Source organism: Vidua chalybeata, chromosome 9, assembly GCF_026979565.1.
Source record: "Vidua chalybeata isolate OUT-0048 chromosome 9, bVidCha1 merged haplotype, whole genome shotgun sequence".
NCBI classification, from domain to species: domain Eukaryota; kingdom Metazoa; phylum Chordata; class Aves; order Passeriformes; family Viduidae; genus Vidua; species Vidua chalybeata.
In genome coordinates this window covers 29181529-29209309 of record NC_071538.1, presented here as the reverse complement: position 1 = coordinate 29209309, position 27781 = coordinate 29181529, and the positions used below count along the sequence as shown (strand labels likewise).

General features: G+C 44.4%; 1 long non-coding RNA gene across 1 annotated transcript in view; it reads right to left on the bottom strand.

Annotated features, from left to right (window-relative positions):
• Positions 1-27781, bottom strand: part of LOC128792236 (uncharacterized) — a 47130-nt gene continuing 19349 nt past the window's right edge. Inside the window, exons 3-4 of the long non-coding RNA XR_008432348.1 lie at positions 5402-5491; positions 1-173 (exon numbers count right to left, since the gene is read on the bottom strand). This is a non-coding gene — a long non-coding RNA (uncharacterized LOC128792236). The remainder of the gene's footprint in view (positions 174-5401; positions 5492-27781) is intronic.

Below are 27781 nucleotides of genomic sequence, written 5' to 3'. Positions count from 1 at the left end.
TGGTAATGCCACTCCATGATGCTCAGCGTGACTTTTCCAGCACAGGCTCAGGAACCCGAGAAGCAGGGGGTGCACCTTCTTTGCAGATAAATAAGTAGTAGTAGGCAATGTCCTAAATGTATTTTAGAAGCTGTATTGTAGATGGCCTCAACAAAGGGACTGTTCTTGAGTGTCTTCAATTAAAATAAACAAAAAAACATGTGGAAGCAGAAGGTTTACAATCCCCTGCAAAATAAAATATTCTAAGATTTCAGAAATTGGTTTTAAGCATTGGACTTTTATTTCACCGATGCCACAGTTGTTCTGTAGAAGGGACATACAAGAAAGCTGGGGAAAGACTTTATACAAGGGCATGGAGTGACAGGACAAGGGGAAATGGCTTTTTAGCTGAAAGAGAGTAGGTTTAGATGGGATATTCAGAAGAAACTCTTCCCTGTGAGGGTGCTGAGGCCCTGGCACAGGGTGCCCAGAGAAGCTGTGGCTTCCCATCCCTGGCAGTGTCCAAGGCCAGGCTGGATGGGGCTTGGAGCAATCTGGGCTAGTGGAAGGTGTCCCTGCCCATGCCAGGGGATGGGATTGGATGGGTTTTACGGTCCCTTCTAACCCAAAGCATTCTGGATTGTATTTTTAACTATTTAACTAACAAAACAGCCTTCAGAAGAAGGCAGGCAGTAAGAGTATGCTTTCAGGTCAGGACATCAGATAGAAACTGCAGTGGTACCACTGTAACTTTTGGGTTAGTGCTTAGAGCTGGTATATTGAATGGAGTTTGGACGTATAGAGCTCTCAGGTAAAACAATTGCCCTCTTCATAAGCATTTGTGTTATTTCATAGTATTCCAGAATGGTTTGGATTGGAAGGACCTTAAAGACCATCTGTTTCCACTGCCTGCCATGGCAGGGATGCCACTTACTGGATCAGTTTGCTCAGGGCCCCATCCTACCTCCCTTGGTTACCCTTTTGGGCTCAAAATCACCTGTTACCCACTATTCCAATTTCAAAGTGACACAGCTGTAATGATTACTGGCTCTCTAAATTATTCATTTTTATTAATCAAGCAGAAGCTGGGCAGCAAATATTGCTCCCATAGCAGAGTCACAGCTTTGCTTTCAATGAAAGCTTATCTCCCAGTGGCAGGCCATGGTAACAAAGGCAGAGATTAGATTTGCTATCTTGGGCAGAGACATTTCCTGGAGCTCGTGGGCCGGAACAAAGGAGCGTGTGCATAAACCCAAAGGCACAACTCAGTTATTAAACCGCTGGGAATTCTTCTCCTGAGCTTTGAAATAGGAATAGTGGGTTAAGAATGGGCTTTGACTGTCTTCAGACCAGGGCAATTTTGCCAGAGAACTGAGAAAGAAATTGGGAAGAAAAATGAGTTATCTGTACAAAAAATGAAAATTAGTTCAATATCTAAGTTGTTTACATTCTCACTGGATTTGGCAGAAAGGTGATTAGGTGATTTTGAAACAAATACTTTGACCTGCTGAAGGATGGATAAAATCAAGAAGTGGTCCACAGTTTATTTTAAATTAATATTAGTAATTATAGTATTTCGACTTGTCACATTCTTTTAAAAGTAACCTGGCAAAAAAAAAAGAGGATCTGTTTTGGTTTGATCTAGTTACATCCACTTAAAGGTCTTGATGAAGCTTGTGGTTTTTCTTTTAGAGAGCAGGAAGAACCACACAAATGGAGAATATTCATGTGACATGGGTAGCTTGGGACTTCCAAAGATCAATTTTATTTCACTTTTAAACAAAACTCTCTTTTCAGAATATATTCAAAGACCTTATTAAGTGGGAAATGAGGATTAGTACAAACCTCAGCAGAACCCCGGCTCTCATGATCAAATAGAGGTCTCTAATCTCTGCGGAATACCTTCAGGATCAAACAGCATTGTTTAAACCACAGCTGTGTACAGTCCTGGAGAAGCAGCTCATATTTCCTTGGGGGCAGGATGTGAGAAAGACAGAACAAGTTCTGCTTACAAGGGGTAGCCTAGTGCAGCACCATAGTGTTTGTCCCTCTTGGGAACAACACCTTTGGGACCCGCTGTCACTGCGTCAGAAGGTTGGGCTGAGCAGGGTTGGGAAAGGAAGTGGGAATCCAGTCATCCCCGGCCTCAGGCTGCTCTCTCTGTCACATGTGGTGGCCAAATTCTCACTGAAGTACTGGGGAGAAGAGAGCAGAGGGCAAATCCCATCCTGGGGACATCACACACAGCCCTGATCCAGAAAGGGCATGGTCCTGCTGGGCTCAGTGTGGGCTCACCTGGAGCCCCATGTGCAGGGCTGGCCCCAACACTGGGGAAGGATGTATCCAGAGGAGGGTGACAGGGATGAAGGCAGGTCCTAGGAAAGGCAGCTGAGGGCTCTGGGCTTGTCTGGTTTGGAGAGAAGGAGGTTGAGGAGCAGCCTGAGGAGGGAATGTGCAAAGAGAGGTGCTGAGCTCTTCTCCCTGGGATTCGGGGTCAAGATGGGTGGGAATGGTTCAAAGCTGTGCCAGGGGCAGTTCAGACTGGACATTAGGAAGCATTTCTGTACAGAACAGGTAGTCAGACATTGGAATAGGCTTCCCAGAAAGCTGGTGGATGCCCCAGGCCTGTCAGTGTTCAAGACATTTGGACAATGCCCTTAACAACACACTGTAATTTCTGGTCAGCCCTGAAGTGCTCAGGCAGCTGGGTTGATGTGGTCCATTCCAACTGAAATACTCTATTATATTCTAAAATGTCTAAATTTGGCCAGCCATATCTAGTCAAAAGGTTTCTACAAGCAGTTTTCAGTGTCTCCTCTCAGCCAACAGCCATTTACAAAACCAGCCTCTATCTGAACTCTTTGCTGCCATCTGAGGTATTTCAGCTGCTTTTCCCCTTGCCCAACCAGAAAGCCACCTGTTCCACAGCCTGATGCAGTCCTGATCTGCATTATGAGGTGCCTCAAGGGGTGCAGAGACAGGATCACACAGCACCTGGGCATGGCCAGGCCAGACTGGTGTCTCTCGAGTCTGCCTAAGGTCCGCTAGAGGTTAAAGTGTGCAGAGAAATGCGAACAGCATCCTCCTCTTTCTCTTTTCAACTTCCTTGAGAAAAATCTGGAGGAGGGACATGAAGATGGTGAAGGGTCTGGAGGAGCCATACAAGGAGCAACTGAGGGCACTTGGCTTGTTCAGCTGGAGGATACTGAGGGTAGAGCTGCTGGCTGCAGCTCTTCCCAAGGCACAGCATAGGGACAGCTCCAATCTCTGTTTTCTGTGCCCAGGGACAGGACCCAGGGAATGGCTGGGGCTGGGCCAGGGCAGGGTCAGGCTGGAGCTCAGGGAAAGGTTCTTCCCCAGAGGGTGCTGGCACTGCCCAGGCTCCCCAGGGAATGGGCACGGCCCCGAGGCTGCCAGAGCTCCAGGAGGGTTTGGGCAACGCTCCCAGGGATGCACAGGGTGGGATTGTTGGGGTGCCTGGACAGGGCCAGGAGCTGGATCCATGATCCCTGTGTGTCCCTTCCCACTCAGGATACTCTGTGACTCTGTGACCGGGTCAAAGGACAGCCCAGGACACCGCCGCTTGAACACCATCCCTCACATTCCTCTCACACGGCTTTAAGATTCCCAAAAGGCTGATTAAGGAAGTAAGCAAAACGTGCAAAGCGCCCAGCATGACTGCTAAGTTAAATTCCAGCCATGCCTGGTGCTGCGGGCTCATTGCTCAGCACAGCCACGAGGTGGAGGTCTTTACAACGCTAATTACAGCAATTACCCCGAAAGCCCCGATGACTTGCCCGCAGAGCCCCGGGCTCGCCTGGCGGCGGGGGACACAGAGCACAGCGGGGGTGGCACAGCGGGGACACCGTGACCCGCAGGCCGGGCAGTGCCCCCGGGCAGGGTCAGAGCCACAGCCGCCGCAGCGGCAGGGCAGGGCCGCGCACTGCGCTGGCAAACGCCTGTGTGGCTGGACACAGCTACACTTTTGTGACAGAGATTCTTGGTCAGGGATTGGTGTCTTGGGGCTGAAAGCTTTGCTTTTGAAAGCGTAGAATGATAAAATAGTTTGGGTTGGAAGGGATCTTAAAGCCCATCCAGTGCCATCCCCTGCCATGGGCAGGGACACCTTCCACTAGCCCAGGGACACCTTCCACTAGCCCAGCTTGCTCCGAGCCCGTCCAACCTGCCTTGGGACACTTCAAGGGATGGGGTAGCCACAGCTTCTCTGGGCAACCTGTGCCAGTGTCCCACTATCCTCACCAGCCAAGAACTGTTTCCTAACAGCTAGTTTAAAGCTGTCCTGCTTCAGCTTAAAGCCATTAACAAAGCCTGCATTGCACAAACCCCCCCGACTGCATCAGCTCCATCTTTAGCCTGTAGCGCTTTGCTGATGCTCTGCCCTCCCTCGTCTGGAGCTGCCTGCCCTGCCTTACCAGAACTGACACCGAGCAAACAGCCCACAAACATTCTGGGTCACCTTTTTATCCTTTCAAACATTTCAAGCATATGGCAAACCTCCAAACCATTGGTGTTTTCCCCATTTAAAAAGGCAAAACCTACAGTTCTGAGGAATTTCAGGAGGTTATTGGTTAAATTAGAAACAGCTGAGCCAGCCCGAATTGTTTCAACTTCCCCCACATTTTTGCCTTAGCTTGAATAACATTGTATTTTTGTCTTACATGAAGGGCAGAAAATAAGATTTAAGACTCTTGTGTTTGATTTTTTTGCTTTGGCATTGAAGCAGCTGTAATATCTCTAACTGGGATTATAAATAGGCTATATATAGGAAATAACAGGCCATGGATCTAATGCAGACTCGAGAATTAAGTATATAAATGTAGTGGGAAATAGTATTTTTTCCCAAATGCTGGAAAGGACTAAAGACCTTTGTGCTATAATCTGATTAAACACAGAAAGTTTCCTTCAGGAGGAATAATCTCTTTCAATATAAGTAGTTGACAAATTGGCAAACAAAATATGCAACTCCTCCAAAGGCTATTAAATATATGGTATGTGTAATGCACAAGAGATTATTATTTATGCTACAACCCCCAGAAATCCTGCTGTGACTTCTTCAGGGCCATTACATCCATAAAGTCAATCTCCATGCCCCATTCTTTTGGGAAGAACCTACTGTTCCTCCTAACCCCCACCACCATCTGCTCCTATTTAACCCCCCTGGCAATGGCTGAGCAAACACTTACAGACTACCCAAGTCTCTTTATGCTTTATAACTGGTTCCACATCTCAGATTTAATTGATCACATAACAATAAAAACTTTGATAAATAAAAAAGAGTCCACACTGTGAAGACCTCCTACCTTGAGAGCATTCATATGCTTCCAAAAAAAGCCAGGCCAACAGAAACAAAAAAAATGCAAAAAAGCAATTTTAAAATAGTTGTAACATACTCATCACTTACTTGTTTCCTGTATACTTCCCACTGATAAATCATGGGATCCAAATGCAGCCACATCTCAGAGACAGACCTTCCATCCCCTCCTGAAGGCACCTGCAGCAGAGGGCAATAGAGAATGTTCATTTCCTCTCACTGCCTTTGATTTCCTGAGCAGGTAAGTCAAAGGCTGGAATGTCCATTTTTTTAATCAATACAAATATGCTGATGAAGAGCAGTTTTGAGACTACAATTTAATATTTAAAGTCTTGCCCTACTATTATAGTAATAGAAAATTGAGAGAAAATATCTTGTGTTGTTTAGAGGCACAAACCTTTCTGTAATGCTGAATATTCTGATAAGAAGATATGCATGAAACAGTTACTCAGCTCCTTACAGAACTAGTTTGGATTTATGCCTTATGTTTATCTAGTTTTACGTGTTTTCCAATACAAAATACTCATCCTTATAAGTCAGCTTTGTATTCACTGACCTTCAATGAAGTGCAGGCCTAGAGAGGGATATGAAAATAATATTTACACTTTAAATTCAATGCAAAAACATGATGTCAGCAGGAAAACCAAGTCACAGCCAGATTTGGTACATTAACTTTTCCAATTAACTGTTCTACATTGCTATGTGAAGAGTATAACCATTGCAAAGAATCAGGCTCTTCCCAGAAGTTCCATTAGACCCAAATTCCTAAGTGCACAAATTCTCACCTACTTGCTATAGAGAGCAAGGACTGTTCCATGGCTCCTTCTCTAGCAAGCAGAAAAGGAATCCATGAAAGTCCATTTGTGAACAGACATGAACAGGTAAAGTGTTCACAGGGGAATAACAAGTGGCCACAAGCTGCTTGTGCCAGCAGAGAGGTGGGTGCCTGTGCTAAGCTAGGTGTTCTTTTCCTGAGTGCTGGGTGTATACATTTAATAAACCAAAGACCAGCCTTGCTCCACAAAAGCCTGTCTTGCACACAACCAGTTCCTCTCCTTTTACCATCAGCTTTGTGTACAAGACACTTTGTTATTCTAGGCACACAGGGATTTTGCTCAGTATCTTGTTCATTCTCACAAGCACATACTGAAATCAGGAACTGATAAGGTGAGATTTGATATGTACAAGGCTCAGGGTTTATTTAATCAAAGGATCAAAATGCATTATATTGGCTGGAAGCAGAAAAGAAGAGGAATGGGGATAATAAACACCCCGGAGGCCAGATATAAAAAGGCAAAATATAAATTGCTTATGTGAGGTTGAGTCACACTTTGCGAGTGAAATGAAAATGAAAAATTTTAAATTAAAATGCAAAAAAAAATATCAACCACTTAAAATATTGGCTAAAGGAAACACAGACCTGTTCTATTACTGTCCATTACTGATGCCAGCAAGTAAACTCCAAATGACTACACAGGAATACAAACTCCCAGGTACACTCCTACACTTGTAAGCAAAGTAATAAGTAATGCAGAGGAAAAGAAAACAGAACCATTTAGGCTAATTTTTAGTTGATTGAAAATGCAGAAATGCAGCATAAAGTGCATTCATATATTTGGGGTTTCCCCAAACAGGTTATGTAGTTCCTTCTAAAAGACTGCAAATCTCTATTGTGCAACAGGGATAGAACTAAGGTGAAATGTGACAGACACACAGATAAATCGATATACAGATATATACATGTAGTCCCCCAAAAGAAATGAAGATTTTGCCTCAGTTAGCAATAGAGTGATCACAAAGGCAGAGCAAAGGTACAGTAAATTTCTAGGATTGGAGAGGATCACAGTATCTCCAGAAAAAACTGGATTGCTCAGGATATGATAGTAGAAATTAAGTTATATTTCACAATACAAAGTCATGTACACACTCTTGGGGCACAGTTACAGAATTTCCAGCTGGAAACAAGAAATAAATTAAAAAAAATAAAACTAAAATAAAAAGTATTTCTATTAATTTGGAAAAACAAAATATGTCCATAAGTTGCTAATGTGATGCTCTGAAAAAAATACACATGCAAATCCAAACATTGGCATGTTGGTAGCAGCTTCCATTAAGGCCATGGAAGTATGAATACTCATAACTGACAATGTGAGATTTTATTTGCATATAATTTTGGTCATATAAACTTCTAAAATTTTCCAGATGAAAGAAGACCAGACCTAACTAAATCTTCCTTGAACAAGAGGTTGGACCGCAATGGTCTCCAGAGGTGCCTTCCAGTCTAAATTATTTGGGGATTCAATGACAATTTTTCCTTTATACTTAGATTATTCCAGTACTCAGAATAGAAAAAGGTCATTTATGCAAAATCCTACCTCTCTCCTTCTCCCAGGCATTTTTCCTATATTTTTGCCCAATGCCAAATTCAGCTTTCTCTGGGTACACCTTCAACTTTTCTACTTTAGCTGTGATTAATTAATTCATTCATTCATTCCCTGTTGGATAGCATAGTTTGTTTTCCCACTTCATATTGCCAGGTGGATATTATGTTGTGGAAATCCAGACTTTTTTGCAAACAGCCTGAAAATCCAGGCCCAAGGATATTCACACTCTGCTGGTCCCCAGACACAGCACTATGCTCTGTGAGCTGTGTGTTTTGGGGTTTGTACATTGGAATTAAGCTAGCAAGAAGTCCCAACTCACCCATTCTTAGTGTATGCATTCAGGTGTTATTTACCAGCAGAGGTGTTTCAATTACCTTGCAAATGAGGAAAATAATAATGAAAATAATAATGTACAAGATGCACTTCATTAAATAGAAGATAACCTTGTTAATTTGCTCAGATTAAGGTGCACTGGTAATTTAATTTATTGTCTCCCTGCTTTCAGATGATACTTTTACATTAAAACAGTCTCCACAGTCTCTCTCTTTTCAGAACTTTCATCTATGATGGAATGGTTTTCATTTAAGGATCTAATTTTTTATGATGGAATGGTTTTCATTTAAGGATCTAATTTTTTCCATTAAGATCCTGAACAAAAAATGCAGCCAAAGAGCTTGCAGGAGTCACAATTTGCAGTTCATTCTTAAAACAGAACCTGTGCATCCAATTCCCTGCTCCTCAGCCCATTCCTCCTCTTTTACAGGCACCTGCCTCAACAGTCAGGAAAACTTTGGGATGGCTGTGGATGTGGAGGGCAGGAAGGGGGATAGGAGCAAACCCTCCCAGGGCACAGAGTCCTGCAGCTCTTCAGGAAACATTCATCTTATTCCAGTACTGAAGCAGCTTTGCTCCTGCTTTGCTTCCTTAGAAGTGTTTCTGCATCTCTGCTCATCTGCAGGCTGAATGTTTCCCCAAACCATCCCTGGGGTTGTTCCCTTCCTTTTAGGATGGCCTGTGTACATCACTCAAGCTGCCAAGGTCAAAATTTCCTTGGTATCTCTTTCCAGCAGGAAAGCATTTTCTGTCCACTGAAAAAGGCTGCACATTGGGAAATGTTGTGAAGTACCAAATAGTTATTAATCAAACGAAGAGAAGCTCAATGAAATTCAAATTATTTTGAAAACAAAGAACCCATCACCAGCAGCTAATACAGATTATCTGCACTCCTATATTCAAAGCTGCATTACGAGTATTAAGGAAGAGAAAGAACTGGGAAGGTTCACAAAGTTCACTAAATCCTTTGCATTCCAGAAAGAGATAAATTCTCATTCATATCTCCATCATGAGCTCTATATACAGAGAGGACACAGCTCTGCTTTCCTTGAGCATCAACGTGCCTTACATATCTTTTCTCCCCACTTACACCAAATCATTAAAATGTGAGACAAGAAACACTAAGCACAAAATGGTTGGGGATTAATAGAGACATTTCCTCTCTCCAGTTTCTGTTTTTGCCTCTCCTTCCTTTCAGACTTCCTCTTCTGTTGGAATTATTTTGCCTGAGGTTTGATGATATTTGAATAATTTAGCTTAGTCTTGTAGGGAGATGGACTCAAAATTTAGTGACATTTCTTTCCCCTGCTTTAATGACTCCAGATCTCCTGCTAAAAGTCAGGACCTTTAATTCCCTTTACTGGCCCATGGAAAGCTGTACTTCCACCAGAGGGGAACCTGGCTGCTGTGCCTCCAGCTCTTCCCCAGGTGAGGAGGTGGTCAGAGGAGAGAATGCAGGCTGTCAAAACATGGGGACAGGTCAGCCCTCAGTCCTAACAGAAAATATTTGCACCAGAGTCCAACCCCCCCCATCCCCATGCCCAGTGATGAATTTGTCCAGTTAAACAGGTCAGAAATATCTCCCTGACTCCTCCTAAGGATGAGGTTGGAAGCAGAGGAATCTATAACTCTTCACTTCTTGCCAGATAACTGCAAAGTAACTTCTGGAATAGTTTCCTGCCATGTAGAAAACAATGCTCTGGCAGCAGGGATGTGTGTGAGTGCTCTGCAGGGAGAGCATTGTCTGGCGTGTCAGTGTGTTTGTGTACACAAATATTAATGAAACAGAGGCCAAACAGGAACTGAACTCTCTCTGGGAACTGCTCCTCCATGGCATACCCAAGGAAGAAGGGAATGAAACCTTCAACTGTGCAACAACTGCTGGAAAACAAACACCACTCTCTTGTATTGTGTCTATCTTTTGGGGAAAACCACACTGAGAAATGCCACAAGTGTGTTTATGCTGCTCTCAAGTGGGATTTCGAGTTGTGTTATTTTGTGTCATTGCAAGCTCTAAGGTGATTCAAGGCCACATGAAATGTTTGTAATTTGCTTTGGATAATTGTTGGAGGCCCAGAGTGACTGGGCAGCCACAGCTTCTCTGGGCAACCTCCCTCCCAGAGAAGGGAGGGAAGACTTTCCTTCCAATATTCCATCTAACCCTGCCTCTGGCAGCCTGTAGCTATTCCCCCTTGTCCTGTCCCTCCAGGCCCTTGTCCAAAGTCCCTCTCCATCAATTCTGTAGGTTCCCCTCAGGCACTGGAAGGCCTCCCCTTCTCAAACATTTACACCAGAACTTCAAACACACAGATGATGTTTTTATTTAGGAGGAACTCCATTCCCCCTACCTCACACAGGGGAAATGTGCTTTCTAGGGATGAAAATAAGTAATTTCTTTTTTAAAAACTTCCTTAAAAGAAAGTGGGTTCCATGGTTATTTTTTATTATAAAAAGGATCAAGTGCCAGGCACTGGTCTTGAGAGAATGGCCAATGTGCTGAGTGTGAGGCCCTTCTGGAGGTTTCTGGAAGGAGCCGCCTTTTAAAAATCTTGCTTTAAGTCTGGCTGTGATTAGAAATTCTGTAGCTATGACAGCAGTGTGCCATCTATATAACAGGACCCTGTTAGAGTATCCATCTGGTAAAGAAAGGATTACTTCATCAAATCTTACAGTTTGAAATCCTCATGAGTGGACTACATATTTACCCTGGGTGCTGTGAAGGGAGGAACACAGGGCAGCAGAAGAGCTGGAAATTTCCCTGCCCAAATGACCAGACCATCAGCATCCACTGTGGTTTAAATGGTTAAAAATGAGCCATTACTTCATTTTTTATTACATTACACCTCCCTCTGGAGAGACCCACCTCTGTCAACAGCATAATGCAAGGCTGGGGTTTTGAAGAGCTCACAGGCAACACCTAAAGGAATGATAAAATGGCTGCAGAAAAAACCTTGCTTTAAAGAGGATGCTATTTCATATGAAATACAGAACCCTGAACTCTGGCTTTGTCAGTTTTTTCTGTTCCCATTTATTGCTTGAAAGATCACACTAATACTTACACAAAGGATTCATTAGTGAATATTACAGGAGGAGGAAAACACCCAGAACAAGAAAAGGAATCTATTGTGCTTTGAAAAGAAAGTCATGGCGGGGGGGAGGAAGAGAAGCAGAGAGAAAGGGAGAGTGGTGTGGCTTTAAAGAGAGGCAATCCAGTGACTTTTTGAATAATTAAAATTAATTTTTAATCTTTCTCAAAGAAAAATGAGATGGGCTCTATCCAAGCAGCAGGAAGGCTTAAATATATCCTGTATTGGACTAGTAATTCAGCTTTAGTAGGAGGGGAAAAAGTGAACATCTCTGAAAGAGGAAAAGGCAAATAAGCCAAGAGAAGATGAAAAAAACCTGTACAAACAAGATGAAAAAAACCTGTACAAACCTTTCAGAGAACATCATGGAGAAACTATAGCACTGAACCAACACCAGCACCTCCCAAGGCTTATAGACAAGCCAGGATCAGCAAAGAGTCCTGGCTGGGGCACACAAAAGGGAAAGGGCCAAAAGTGGCCCATGACAGTGGGGCTGTCTGGAATGCTTGGTGAGCTTCCCAGCCAACTGCTTCAGGACCTCTAGTCCAAATTCACCTGAAAATTCATGCCTAGGTGAACTCAACAGTTGATTGTACATCATATGCATAGGCTGAAAAAATGCATTTCTACTAGCCAAGCTGCTTGAGTTGTGCTCTCAGCAGGTGGCACACACTCACCACATTGTGTCCCATGACTGAATTTATTTGAAATGCTTTTTACCAAGATAAAGTCTCAGAAATCTCCATTTTAACAAGAAGGAAAGAAATCTACTCCATTCATAATTAAAACATCTTTGGTATATCCTGCCTCAAAAATAATTTCGTTGTCAAGAGTATTATAAAGGGAAACCTCTTCATGTAGGAGTAGTTCTGCCCACCTGCTATTCTTTGTAAAGTGAAGGAGAGGAATAAAACAAAAAATTGCCTGACCTGTGACCACCTTTGGATAAAGCTTTCTGGCACAAAAATCATGGTGCCAAAGGCAGGATTTCCACTGTTCCCTGGTGCAGGAGCTGATTAGTCAGTGCCCTAGGAGCAGAAATGATGCAGTGTGACTTCCAAGGCAGGCTCAGGACCCTCCTCATGGACAAATTCTGCACTCCAGGTACAGTACATTTCCATACACAGATGTTAAACTGAGGGCCAAACAGGAAGAGTCAGTAAGTACACCCTTCTCAACGTTTGCTGGTAGGAAGAATCCTATCAGTTCTGTGGGATACAGTTGCAGTTGCAATAATATTGAAAAATAATGCCTTGGTTTCACAGAATCACAAAGGTTGGAAAAGACCCCCAAGGCCATCAAGTCCATCCTTCAAATCCCACAGTGCCCACTAAACCATATCATGAAATGCCACAGCTACTCATTTCCTCAATTCTTCCAGGGAATGGGGAAAGGCAAAGGGATTTCTTTACAACTCACTTCCTGATTAAGAAAGGCATCAAAATGAGGTTTGCTTGGCATGAATTAGCAGTGGGGTTGATGTACTTTAAAATGTTTAATCTCATACACAAACCCACGAGTAACTTTCATCTCTGAGCTGTTGCCTCCTGCCTTCTCCCCAGGCGTCGCTTCTTTTCTCATCCATCCCAAACCTGAAGAGAGGGATTTGTACCCAGGGTTTCAGAAGGAAGGCAGCGGGAAGGGAAGGGGAGCCTTTCCCACTGCTGACCTTGAGCAGTTTACTTCAGTGTCAGGGAAAGAGATAACTCTGTTTACATTTCCATTCCCTGGAAAGATCACGAGATTATTTAGATGACGTCTAGACAGTGCTCTGAACATGCCGAAGAGCCACATAAAGCACAGCTTTATGAGGAATAGTCTCCTCTTTTTTTTTTTTAATACTCTAATTTCTAAATACATACAGGCAGCCAAAATGCAGGGCTGAGTATGCCAGCAATGCTGGGTAAATCCCTGGCATCACACATCAATCTGCTCTTTCATGTGAAATTAAAGCCCTCTCTGACTGGAGTGGAAACAAAAGGCGGGCACAGAACAGCCAAAGGAAAAACAGAGACTAGGGAGAGAGGGATTGGAACAAATTGAGCTGAGTTAACCTGTCTGCTTGACTCTAACCACAGGGCAGATAAAGAAAACTATTTTCTGCCCAGCTGATGAGCCACAAACATCCCAAGAGGCTCCCCAGCAGGCCCTCACCAACCACATGCCACATCCAATGTCCTTCATTCCCTGCATGCAACTTCCATGTATCCCACCTAAAAATGCAGTGTTACAAGGTCTGTGGCTCACCCTTATACAGCTGTCCTGGAGTGACCTGGGAGAAATCACCCATTTTTCTGCACTCCCCATACACACAGCCAGGTAAAATACAATTTACATTCTGAGCTTTGCAATATTTAAGATAGTTTGGATGGTAAAGCAGCCTTAAATGCTGAATTAAAAGGTATTACAGAAACATTATCCATTTTAAAGTGAAATACTCGATTTATTATTTGGTTTAATTGCCCTGAATTTTCACACATTAACATGCAAACCACATTGAGTGTGGTGCTGTTTCCAATTACAACAGCTGATTTATCCAGGATGGAGGTTAGAGGCATGATAACACTTTCACTTGGCTTAACAACCCACCCATTTCACAGAGTCAGTGAAGCTCTGCTCCTCCTCAGTTGCACTCTACTTCCATAGCTGTGCTCCTGCAACTATAGAAGGAAATTAAGAGGAAATTAAGCTACAAATGGATCTCCTTGTTCACCAAATTCACTCTCCAGCTGGCACAATCAGTATTTCTGTATCATTATTATATAATCCCTTTCTAAATGCACTGAGTTCCCTCTTCCTTCTCCCAGGAAATCTTCTAAGAACCTCATTACTGCTTGGAAACCTCCATGCAGTTTCCAGCTTATGCTTGGACAATTCCTATCCTTTTGTCCTTATGACAGCCTCACCTCCAGCTTTTCCCCTGCTGACAGAGGCCCCCAGCTCTCTCTTTAGACAGGAGTGATCCCATGTACTCCCACAGATCCCAGCTCCAGCTAAATGAACCACAAAGGAAAGCCAGAGCCCAGCCCAGGGATGAGCAGGGAAAGCCCATTCTGCTGGATGGGCACCTGGGACCTGCCAGTGCCATGGCACTGAGCAAAATTCACCTGTGTTTCCTCAGTATTGAATCTGCCTGAACCCCTAAAGGCCTTTTCTCCCTTTCCTGCCAGGGTTATCCAGGCAGAAGGAAGCCCCTTCCTGCTGCTGCTGCCTGTGTTTGGGAAGGGGGATGCAGGGTGGCCCATGCTGGCCACACTCTGCAGCTCTTCACCAGAATACTGCTGGGTCTCTGTGTGCAGCAGCAGTTCTGTCCTCAAAATAGCACAGCATGTGTTGTCTGCATCTTGGGAACCTCCTGGCAGCCTGTCGAGCCTCAGGTGGGAAAAGGTGAACATTATCAGGACAAACAGCAACATAACTCTGCTCTGGGGCTTGGGGTGGAGGCCATTTCCCACACATTTGAAGAAAACAATCCCAGGGGATTAAAAAAATTCACAGCTTTTTTTTCCTTCATAAAATCTACAATAAAAACAGACCATATTAAGCAGAAATGAGCCTACCAGAACTTATTAATAACTTGAATTCTTCCACTGGAGCCCAGCCAGCTACCCTTGGAAAAAATTCCTGTTTACTTTGTAGTGAATGTGAGAGACATGCAGTCTGTCAGAAGCTGCTACGACAGTAAAAACACAGCCAGGGGCTGTCACAAATGGGGAAATCACAGAGAAAGTTAACTTTTTAACTTCAAGGACTAGATTAAAATAATATCTATGTGGTTAAAAGTTATTTACTTTATCACACAGAAGACTTAAGTTGCCTTTACATGAAAGCTGTTCTAGTTCAAAGGCAAATTTCAGCTGTTTCTTCAATAGTTAGCTTGGTTTTAAACATTTTTATTAGATTTACAAAGGAAATGTCTTTCCTTGTTGTTGTCAGTTGGGCTGAGATTAATTTTTTGCCCTACAACTGCATCTTTCTTTCCCCGAGCCTCAGGCAGGATGGTTGCACTGAGAATTCCCGACAGTGTCCTCGCTCAAGGTGCTTCCGAAATCCTTGGGGGATGATTAGACATGCCTGACCTTGTGGCTCCTCAGCAGTTTGATCCTAGGGTGATTCCTACATAAATCCTGCCCTAAGCTGTAGGTCTGTGATTTCAGAAATTGCACAAAACATATTCCCAGTGCCCCCAAGCCTGAATACTGAGGCTTAATTAAGTGACAGGCTCTTTGAGAGAAAAAATAGGGTAATAAGTAACCTTAGAGCTCCTGTGTTTTGTGCTGTAAGTTGGGATTTCTTCCCTCCTGATCTTCAACACAGCTGGATTGATTTCTTTATAATTTCTAGTCCTTTGTGTACATTATTTTGTCTTGGGAAAGCTTAATGTAACCCTAAATTGAACATGAAGGCACTTTCTACTGTTCATTTATGTTCTTAATTAATCCTTTCATTTATCTTATCTTTCATAAGCAACTTTCATTTTGTCCCACAAAGCAGGCCCATGATCTGCAGATGTCTGTCCTCCCACAACAGCCCCTGCACCCCTGCTGTCACAATCCCTCGCTGTCTCTTATAAATTTTCCCATTGTCCCTCTCATCCCTTTAAAGCCCATTTTCTAGGCTTTGTTGTGCTTTATACTTGAGACCAAGAACATGTTTAAGTGTCTTCCTGCACCGAATCCAAGAATGGCTGACCTGATAACCCCACAGCAGCAGTGAAAACAGGAGACAAATGTCACCTCAAAGGGACACTTGAGCCTATCTGGCCCTGTCAGGAGCAGGAAATACCAGGAGTCTTACGTCAAAGATTTCTAACCTAAATCTGCAGACCCAAGGGGGCTGGAATGGCTTGAATACATTTCAGATAAACATCCAGACTTTGTGATGATTATCCAAACTCTTTGGGAATGTGGAAGTTGTGAGGTTCACCCGTCAGCAGTACCTTGAGCGCATCCTGCACCTTGAGGACAGCCCTGATAAGGCTGTTTGTTTGTCCCCAGCTGCAGCAGCGTTAATTAGATCACGTTGGTAGGAAGCTGTGAACCAAGGGATGCTGCAGACATTGCCAAGTGGCTCAGGAGAAATAAATCAGAGCTGTCCAAAACACAGCCCCATACCAGGCACTGGGAAGAAAATTAACTCTGCCCTGGCCCAAACCAGCATGACGGACTATAAATATTTTTTGAGTAAGAATAGTGGTAATTACTCACTGTCCTAGAAAAGCAGGATCTTCAAGATAGGAGAAAACATTTTGAGCACCTCCTCATAGAAATTTAGGAGTCAAGTAACTTTAATTCGACCTTGGAAATTAAGTCAACTATATCAAATTAAGGCCAGATTAATTCTGATTATGATTAACCACCTAGAGGCTTAATACAGTTTGACTACATGTTAAAATCACATTTTTAGTTAATTTAAATTATTGCTTGAGTGTTTCTGCAAAGGTGAGTCCTAAATCTCAACAATATTAATCAGCCAAAAGAAAGGAGGCCTTGCAATTACCTGATCTTTCTCTATTTGTTTCATAACATCTTCATTGTGATATCTGCTCAGCATAGTGCATTAAAAGACCTGTCAGGCTGCATTGGGAAAACCCTGTTAGTTTGATTAAATTACTCAAGAGAATAAAAAGGACAGCTATTTTCAGAGCAGGTTGGTAAAACACACCTGGCTCAAGGATTTCTGCAGGCAGCCTGAGAATTCAGCTGGGGTTACACACAAATGGATTAGTTCACAGAATCTTAGGATGGTCTGGGTGAAAAGGAGACTGCCAATTAATTATTAATTATGATTTGCATCAACAGCGTGAAGGAAAATTCAGTCTCCAGTTTCTTAAAGAAAAGGGAAAAACACCTGAATTTCCATTGAGTCTCAACAGCCAATTTCCATAGAAGTGGGTACTATCTTTAGTGGGCAAAAGTCTAGACAGACACAAACTCCAGTCTCCCTCAGGCTGACTCTGTTAGCAAGGGAGTCACACATTGTCTGAGAAGCTGCTCTTCCTTTGCAGCAGCAACTCCTAACCCTGATGCACCATCACCCACAGACACAGCAACTCATTCCCCCTTGTTCCCTGGCCTTTTGCAGGCCTTTTGCATCTCCCAGGTATTGTCTACAGGTGTAAACTGTCCAACCTGAATCAAAACTGCTCAATCTGGAGCCCATCTTGCCAGTTACTGCCTCTAAGGAGCTAAATGCCATGAGCAGAGTTGCCTCATCACACCTCCAGAAGGGCCTGGCTGACCAAACCTTTGGCTATTAATCACCAATTACAGTAATTGGTCTCCCAGAGGATATTGACCCTCCCTTCACACCCTGCTTGCTTTTCCTGGTAGGCAGCTGCAGCTAATTCATTAACACAGACAGCAATTACCAAAGGGTTGGTGCTCCCTTTCCTCCTGCTGGGGTTCTCACAGTTATTCAAAACATGCACAACTGTCCATCACAACACAGCACTTCTCATGCCACAGAGCAGTGACCACCTTAAATAACCCTAATTACTGACTATTCCCATTCCTAGAAAGAAACACCATTTATCATAGAATCCCAGACTGGCTTGGGTTGGAAGAGACCTGAAAGCCCATCTTGTTCCACCCCTGCCATGGGCAGGGAAACCTTGCACTAGCCCAGCTTGCTCCAAGCCCCGTCCAACCCAGCCTTGGACACTTCCAGGGATCCAGGGGCAGCCACAGCTTCTCTAGGGCCAGGGCTCCCTCAAAGGGATTCCATCCTTAAATCCCATCTGACCCTGCCCTGTGGCAGTGGGAAGCCATTCCCCCTCATCCTGTCCCTCCATCCCTTGTCCCAAGTCCCTCTCCAGCTCTCCTGGAGCTCCTTTAGACACTGGAAGGGGCTCTGAGGTCTCACCTGAGCCTTCTCTTCACCAGATGAACATCCCCAGCTCTCCCAGGCTGGCTTCAGAGCAGAGGAGCTCCAGCCCTCAGAGCATCTGTATTTATCATCATCATTTATAGTTTTCACCAGTCAGGATTTTATATGCCAGCCCTGCTGGATTTTATATTTTTGTAGAGATGATTGAGAGAAATAAGGCACTATTTACAGAAAAATTCCCAACAGGATCCTAACAGGCTCTCATGAAAAGCCATTGTTTTGCTTTCTTATTTGCTGTCCCTGTGGAACTGTAACCCACTGCTCCAGATTATTCACCCCTATCTATTCATATGCAGCAATGAATGTGAAGACACTCCTGGCTGGCTGCTGGTGCCAAAGCCCTATAAGGACATTTACAGCCATTTGGAATATTTTTACTTCAAAGGAAAGGATTAATGAAGATTATGGAAATTATCCTCAATGTCTGCGATTCCACTGACCTGCTTTTTCCCAGATACCACATAATGATTTGTTAAGCTACGTGTCAGCCATATGAGAGAAATGTTAAGTGCAATGCAGAGTGGGAAGTGCAATATTCGAGATGTACACGCCACTTCCAAGGTAAAAATACTTCTGAAGCACAGCCAAACACCACTGGCACTCAGAGCCAGTGTCCTGGAGTGGTGTAGCATTGTCTGAGGCAATCTAAGCTCCCTCATCCCCAATAAATGTGTATCAGCTCCAACACAGCTCAAGTGCCAGCACTGCAGCTGCACCACTCCAGCCTTGCACTCTCCTCCCTCCTGGCTGCTCCCTGAGCTGCAGATCCACCATTAATTCATCCTGTGACTGCTTTGTATAACCATGGGATAGCAGGGAAGGAAGAGAGAAAACAAGACAAGGGTACTATGATAACATGTGAGAGACAAACAATTTATCAGATCAAAGAAGATTACAATATGAAATTTTTAAAATCTTATTTCTTAAGAGTATCTTGGAGTTTTGTGCCACATTATCTATATTGATGCTACCACTCCATCTATCCATACTGACCCACCTTGACCAATATTACCATAACTTTTGTTTGAAGAAAGTGTCAAATCCTAGTTACTTGCAGAGTCTTGACACTTCTGAGAGTAGTCAAATAGTGGCACAAGTCACCTGGAGAGGTTGTGGAGTCTCCATCCTTGCAGATACTAAGAATTCAGCTGAACTTTAACTAATATCTCCTGATGACCTCCAGAGATCCTTCCAATTTGTAATTTTCACAGGATCATTCAGGTTGGAAGGGATCTCAGGATGTCTCTGGTCCAAGCTCCCATTCAGGGTCAGCTCTGAGGTCAGACCAGGCAGGTCTTGGAAATGTCAAAAGGGGGAGATTGCACAAACCTCCAAGGTTTGATTTTCCTCATGTGGGAAAAGTCACTCCTTGTATCCAGTCTGATCCTCTCAGGTTTAAGTTCTGCTCCTCCCACTCGCATTAGAGTGAGGAACTCCAACTTCTCAATAACCCCCTCACAGGTACTGGAGGCTGCTGTGACCTTCCCCCAAAGCAGACTCTTCTCCAAGCTGAGCAACCTCAGCTTCTGACAGAGCAAGTGCCCCAGCCCTGAGCACCTTGGTGTTCTCCACTGGACTCCCTTCAGTTTAGCCTTTCCTGTACCAGGAGCCCCAAGCCTGGCACGGATTTGGGGTGTGATCTCCTGGGTGCTGAGCACAGCAGGTACCCACGATGTGCTGGCCCTGCCCCTGCTGATGCTGCCAGGGCACTGTGGGCTCCCTCACTTGGTGCCCCAGCCTGGCCCTTTCCTGGAGCTATCCCCAGGCAGGCAGGGCTGATCTCTGGCAGGCTTTCCCTGGGGCAGGGCTTTGCCCTGAGCTCACTTTCCTAAGCTTCACCTCACCTCACCCCTCCAGGCCGTGTAGCTGGCTCCCATGGCAGCCCTGCCCTCAGTTCAATGCCATTTGCAAACATGATGAGGCTTTTCTTCGTATCTTCCTCCAGGACTCTGATAAAGATGTTGAGCAGAACAGGTATCTGTGCTACTCGATTTTTATCAGCCTCGAGATAGACAACAAGCTCTGAACCACATTTCTATGAGCATGATTACTGAAGTAGTTTTTCAGATGATAGACAACCTGAAAGGTAGATGTAACTCCTGTTCTGTGTTTAAATGAACAATTTACTCCTTCGCGTAACACAAAACTCCGGTTTAATTCCCTTTTCCAGTGTATTCCGGAAGACAAAGCATGTCACACGATATTGGAATCATTGAGATATGCAAATGTCCTCAATATGCCCATTCACTGAAGTTAAAATACTGATTTCAACACAGTATTTAACACAATTCATGCAGCTGATTTTATCACTGTGCTGGTATGGAAGAGTTCAAGACATGATGAAAAATCATTTGCCTGGGAAAATAATTCATGACTAGGTTTTGAAGGAAGTTTTTGTTTGATTGATTGATTGATTGGTTGGTTTTTCTTTTTTTTTTTTTTTTTTAATATCAGCTGCAAATAGAGTAAGCAGAGCCAATTGGTAGAAACCTAAAGGAGAAAGTTATGGGAGAGTCTGTCAGGACTGCACATACTTTGATGGATAACCAGTCTCTCAGATATGCTAAGCTGTGAAGGAAAAGGGTAGAAAATGTTCCATCAGTCATTTCCCCCAAGGCCTGTTTATTTCCCTCACAATTCCAGACTTGACCCACCAGCCTGTTTGGCTGCCCCTCTCAGGCTCTGGGTGTGCACTGTGCACAGGGAAATGCCCCTTTCCCCCAGGCACAGCCCTGGGCACAGGGCAATGCCCCTTCCCCCCAGGCACAGCCCTGGGCACAGGGCAATGCCACTTTCCCTCGGGAATAGCCCTGGGCACACACTGTGCACAGGGAAATGCCCCTTGCCCTTAGGAATACCTTCTGTGAGACAAACACAGCAGGGCTCAACCCAATACACTTGATGCAACGCTGTAAGAAATATGAATAATGCAGCTCACTTCCAAAGGAGCAGAACTGGGGTGCTGTGCAAGTTCCTGGTGCACTCTGTGAAGAGCTGTTTCCCTTCCTTAAGCAAATGAACAATCTTTAGGCACCTAAGTTAGGTACCAGCCATCTCACCCTTGAATCCAAAGTTTCTAACTCAGTAAATGCGGTTTCCCAAATGTTGCTGGGGAAACACTTGGGCTCTGTCCTGTTTAAATGGAGATGCATTTGCATTTTAAAACAAGAAAAAAGACCCATCTGTAGGAGTATGTGAATAGCTGCACAGCTAGTTTGGGGCACAACTATTGCAAGGTGAGGACTCCATCAGCTGCATCACCAGAGCTCTGTGAGAGGGCTCTGTGCCAGCTGGGGGACTCAGAACTTGGTGCTGCCCCAGAGTTGTGCCATCACAAATGTCACACACAAAGGCAAGCTGGCTTTTAATTTCTGATAAATAAGAAATTGAATGAGCAGCTTTTTTGCCCCTGCCAATCAAGCTTTATGTGCCCTGCAATTACCATTGACAACAGATGGAAAATTGCAGTGACTAAACCCCAGAAGCTGGTGTTTTTCTACTTCTAAATTAGTAGTTTAGTGGATTAAGGTAAAATATTTGCCTGAAAATATCACCCTGAAAGTATGTTAAACATTGGGTTAGGGAACAATGCTGTGAGTAGCCAAGGAAAAACAAAATCTGGAACTAAACCTCTATGTGAAGGTTGGTACCAAGAGATCAGAGAGACACAAACAAAGCTCCTACACCCACAGAGGAACTGCTCTGTGTTTTGTTAGAAGTACCATGTGAGAATATGCAAAATAAAGTGCTAGTGAATAATTTGCACATGCAAATCCAGCCCAAGCTGAAGCGCTGACTTTTGATCTCCAGGAGCAGAGCCCTGTGCAATGCCCATCCCTCCAGGCCTTGGAGACACACTGCCAGATTTGCCTCTGTTCCTGATGGGGATTCTTTGTGCTTCCTTTCCTGGAAGCCTTTTTTTCCACCACAGAAGCTTAATAGGAAACTGGACTTTGGTATTCAATGGCTGAGGAACGGCTCTGTTTCCACCATAAGGTGGGAAGAGGGAGGTGGTATGGAAAACCAAAAGGAAATACTTAGACTGGACTGCAGATCCTGCTGCCAGGAATAGTTATAAAAGCAGAGGCAGATCCTGCCCTACACACTCCACTCCTTTCCTTCCACTGCAGCAGCAAAATAACCCAGCAAGGCCACAGCAATCCTGCTGCTGCCTTAAACCATGAAGTGCTTTTCCAGTGATAGTTTTTTGTGGGAGGACAAAAGCCACACAGTTCTGAAGACTGTGTTATGTTCCATGTTCTTTGGTTTGACATCTCCTGCAGCCTTCAGGAGGAAGGCATCCAATCCAGAGCCCTTCCTCAGCACACTGGCAGCCACCACATGCCATGGACAGCAAACATCCTCAGTGCCATAGCACCAGGATTAAGAGCAAGCACAGTTCAGAGAGCACCTCTCCATTTGCACTGTACATCTATTCCCTTCCAGTGTGTTGAAGCTGTCAATACTGCAATGAGCATGCCGATAGTCCAATTAATATTTTCTCTGCCCGCTCTGCTAGGGCAGAGCAGAATCCATGGGTGTTTGTTACTTTAAACAAGGAGACTTGTAACAAGCTCCCAGGAGCTGCAGCAGGACTGAGCAGCAGGAGCACACCTGAAAGGGTGAAGGGAAAGAGAAAACCTCTTGGGTCAGGCTGGAGAGAGAACTGAGGCTACAGGAGCCAGAGGAAGCAACAAAGTGACACAGGCAATGCAAGTCTAAACCTTTGAGTTCAGGGGCTTTCACAATTCATATAATCACAAATTCTTCTGTCTTGCATGACTCTTAGCTGGATTTACAGGATCCAAGAGTGTTGGGGAGGAGACTACCAAAGCTATAAATAACTGAAGAGAAAAGCAACAGGAGATTTCAAGGCTTTGCTGATTCAACAAGAAGGCATGAAATTCCTCTCTTTCACTATTTAAACAGTTACTCAAAATAGAGCTCTTAAAAGTAAGGATATTCAAATATTATTGCCAGCAGGATATGCTGACAGCCCTCATACTCTTATTTAGTCCTTATGAAGTGTAGGAACAGGAATGTGCAAACCATAAATTACAAAGGTAGCATCTGCAAGCCTTCATTCAAGGTTCTTAATTGCTCTGTGATTCAACCAGACATGTGGCTCTTTTTATTTATTATTTGTGCATATTCAGGCAAACTGGCTGGTATTAGCACATGCCTGGGGACTGGCCTTTTTCAGGGAGGTGTTGGCATATTTTGTTTTTAGGAGGTCAGTGGTTTGGGACCGGACTGGAACATTCCAAAGCCAGCATAAACATTTCTTTTCTTTCAGATTATCCTCAGGGAAAAATAATAGTCTGGCCATTGCAGCTTTAAGAGTTACAGCCTTACAACCAGTGCTTTCAACCCCAGCTTACACCAACACCAGTACAATTCCACAACCCTCCAGGTGCACTTCACCCCTCAAAAATATCAGAGATTGATTTGGAGCTCCAAGACCAGAGGCAGAAGCTGTTTGAGAGCATGTAGATGTAATACAAGGAGGACAATCAGTGCTACAGAAGTAGTCCTCAGAGCCTGTAGATTCATTTTCAAGAGTACAGTAATGCTCCAGCTCACTGGCTTTATATCCAAAGATGGGCTGTGTTTTAACTCCACAACCCGTGGTAAACCCAACACTCCCTGGGAAGCAAAGCACAAACACAAAACCAACTGCAAGCACAAAACCAACACAGGGTGAACCCTGGTTTCAGTTCTCTTCTAAGCCAAAGAGATACACATTGTCATGAGAAGATGCACTAAATAGCCTAGACCTTCCAAAAGGACATATCCAAGTATCCACCTCAAGAAAACAATACCCTAAAACATGAAAAATGGGACTCATTTACCCTGTGCAGGAAACATACACCTCTCTGGTGGAAGGTGTCCCTACCCATGGCAGAGGGTTGGAATGGGATGATCTTTAGGGTTCCTTACAGCTCAGAGCAGTCTCTGATTCTGTGATTTTATTAACACTGCAGATGTAACCTTGAGGGAAACTGAGTTCAGGAACCTTGGGACAGCTCTGACTTAGGCTGCCTCTTTCAATTTCTGCTAAAAGGCTTTATTATGAGCACTGGGCTAATAAAATCCTTTTGAGTGATCTCAAAAAAATCTCCTAATTTGTTATTAGGTCACTGTCTTAGTTTGAAAGACAGGTGTTTGCCAAGGAAGGCGGGAATCTCCCTTGGAATGGAGAACACGACCCCCCTCTCTCCGAATTATAATAGCTTTAAAATCAGGGGACTTTCAGGCAAATATATGGAGAAAGGAATAACAGTTCTTTAGTAGGATGCATGTGCACAACAAGGCAAACGAACGACAGCATCGGCAGCAGCAAGAAACGAAAGACAGGAAGAATAAACCAGAGAAGCCGATGAAGCCCCGTCCCGCCCCGTAAGCAGCGCCCCTGCGCTGCAGTTCCGGGCACAGCCGGCAGGGGCGCTGCTGCTCCCCGCGGGCGGGCGGGTGCGATGGCTGCCCCGCGCCTGCAGGGGGCGCCCTTTGCGGGCTCGGAGCCCGCACGGGCAATGGCGGGAAGGGGTGGAGGAGAGGCTTTGCTTCACAAAGCCGGGGGCAGCCGATGCCGCTGGCCCAGCAGGACCCTTGGAAGCAGCAAAATCCCGGGGTGGAAGATGAGATGTATCAGAAACTCCGCAGCTGTAGCTGGAACCATCCCGGCAGGCAGGGGTTGCACGGCTACAATGGAGCGAATAAGTCGCAGCAGTGGCAGAGTTACCCACGATGGGGGTGCTGGGCAGCAACAGCCCGGCTCTCGAACAGGGCAGAGAGAGAGAGACTCCCTGAGAGGGGAAAGGGGCTTGGGGATCCCGGGGTTTCCCCTGAGCCGCTCGGGCAGATGGTGAAGGGTTCTTTGGTGAGGGCTGTACCACACACCAGGCCTCTGTCTCTTGCAGGATCAAGTCTGTCTCTTCCCCTTGAGTGTCTCAACAGCCTCCCCCTCACATGCTACAAAGAGTATTACAACACCCCAGTGTTATTACACCTTCCAGCTGCTGCAGACTTTCTTGCTTTTCATTTGTTCCCAGCTTTTTGAACACAGAATCTCTATTTTAATTGAAAAAAACCTCCAAAACACACCAAAACCAACTGTAGCCAGGTTGTTGAACACCTGAGCTTGAAAACAAGAACGTAAGATACAGGATTTACACTGATGTGTAAATCAGCACATCAGCAATGGGCTGCAGAAGTCCTTCTCCATGTAGGGAATTGGTGATTGGATGTACGAGAAGACATTTTTCTATGGTCATCCTTTAAAAAGAATGAAAGTGAAAATAGGTGTGATAATTATAAATGGCTTAAGCCACTTCCAGTTCTGGGCTGCAAATAAAAGGCATGTACCCACTTAATGCCAGTTCTTGCCCGCAGAGCAGGCCCAAGTCAATAGATCCACCTGTCAGCTACCAGAGAAAAACAATAAATAGTTTTCCAGCCAGATGAACTCCCTCACCTGGCTGGCAGTGAAAGCACATGACAGTGCTGCTGACAAGGAGAGGCATGACCAGCAACTTCAGAGAGAGCAGATCTGGTAAGGTCTTAAAGGTGCGGCTCTTGTGTGCTTGAGCTTTGCTTGAAGAGAAAGAAACCCCTGATCTCCCTCCCTTGAAAAGGAACCCAGAAAATCACGATATGTATTACCAGCATTGATATTTAGGTATTCTATGTGTCACTTGGAGATACAGAGCCAGGCAGTAGCTGGCTAAATGTGACAGGAACTAGAGAGAGAAGTGGGAGGAGAGGCCTTTGACCAGAGCCACAAAAGACCAATAAAGAGTATGCCAAGAGAGCCAAGCATCTGAAAATGGGCTCAGCAAAGACATAGGATAGAGAAGTGCTGTCCATGTAAGAGTATACTCCACCTCTCCTAATTCATTTACTCTCTGCTTGAGAACACCTCATTCATTTTGAAACTGGCCTTTACCTGTCTTGAACTGAAAATATCCACTCAAGCATCCACTCAACCAAAACATTTTATATCCTGTACAATTCTATTCTCTTTGTATTCTAGAACATGTCCTGGACTTCTCATAGACCCCTTATAGAAGCTCAAATTTCAGAAATACACAAGCACAGCCTGAATCCTGAGAAAACAAATAACAATATTCAGTGAATATTATTGCCAGTCCTGCAAAGTCTGCTTTCTGCAACTTAAAAAAAAAAAAACAAAACCCAACAGGCACAACACAAAATAGGAAAAAACAGAGGAAACCATAACTACACATAAACAGCCTGAACTTCCTCCTCCTTCCTCAGCAAGAGGGCTTTGGTTTTCCCCTCACAGCTGTTCAGATGTTAGGAGAGGTCACTTGAGTGCTCAGGCAGCTGAGGACGATGAAACTCACTGCTCCTCTCTGTGTTAGGGAACAGGGAACTTTCTAGTTTTCAAGCTGAGTTTCACAAACCACAGAAATTGAGTGCTAAGAGCCTGAAGAACTCTGGATGTGGTCCTGTAGGTGTCAGGAGAAAACCTGCAGCTAGTTTCACTGGAGAAAGGCTGGATCCAGAACAGAGTTTCACATTCACACCAGCCTTTCCTTGCATGAGGGATGGTTTGGCTCAAAGCTGTCTTGTCCTCAGGAGGGGGGACAGAGCCATGGGCAGAACTGAGTGAAGAAAACAGAAATCCTTGGGGGGTGAGCCGGAAGGGGAGAAATAATTAACTTCAAGCCACAGAGTAGACAGGGAGAAAGATGTCCAGTGTATGATATGTGCAGCTGTGACCATGTCCTGTGTGACTGGTAGCACAGACCCCACATTTGACTGACAGGAGCTGTGGTTGTTCTTCTCCTTGCCTTTTGTTACCTGTGCACACAGTAAATCCAGTTCAGGAGCAAAACTAAAAAAGAATGCTACTGTATTTCAAAATAATTTAGTAAACAGGCAACACCATAAGCAAGATATAGGGGTAAATCTGGAACAAATCCAGCTGTCTGTTGGAAAAGATTCCAAGCCCTTTCAAGGCTGGCACGTGTAACACTTGTCTTACCATTGGTGCAAGACACCCATAAACACTTGTGCAGGAGTAGCTGGGGGAAATAAATGTCAGAAAGTACTGCAGGCCTCTGTGAGTCTGGGAATGTGAAGCTTGGGGATGAGCTTTGTTGGACGTGGATACAGGTGTGCATATCCAGAACCATGTCCATACCTGTTGTGTGCAAGGCTGGGATGTACGTGACAGAGGGAAGGGGCTGGGGAAGAAAAGCTTTGGGAATGAGGAGCTGAAGCCTTACACAACCACAGCACTGCCTGCAGTGTGACCTGAACAAGTGGCTGAACAGTGCATTATAGATCAGTAAGACCAGCTGAAAGAACAAACAAGCCAAGAAAATGATCCTTCAGCACTCTGGAATATGGGATTTTTATATACCTGGATGCAGGTATATAAAAAAAAAAAAAAACACCTACTTGCTAGTGCATAGTACAAGAATACAAAATACATGAGATTTGCTAGCCCATGGTACGTGATTTTATCATAAATCTCTCTAGACACATGAGCTGATGTGCAGGACCCCAAGCTCTGCCACTCACGCACCCTCCACTGTATCAGTTCTATCTGTAGGACAAGAAGCATTGCAAACACCAGTATAGGTGCACTGATATGAGTAGAAACATTTCGCTGATTCTTCAGAGCCTGGTGCTTTCACTGCTTGTAGAAGTTCTTATCATGCTAAAAATACTGAATGCTTCTCCTGCTTGTACAGAAACACTGCAGGTAAGTTAATCAGCAGCAGGTGAGCAATAGTTTGATTTCACTA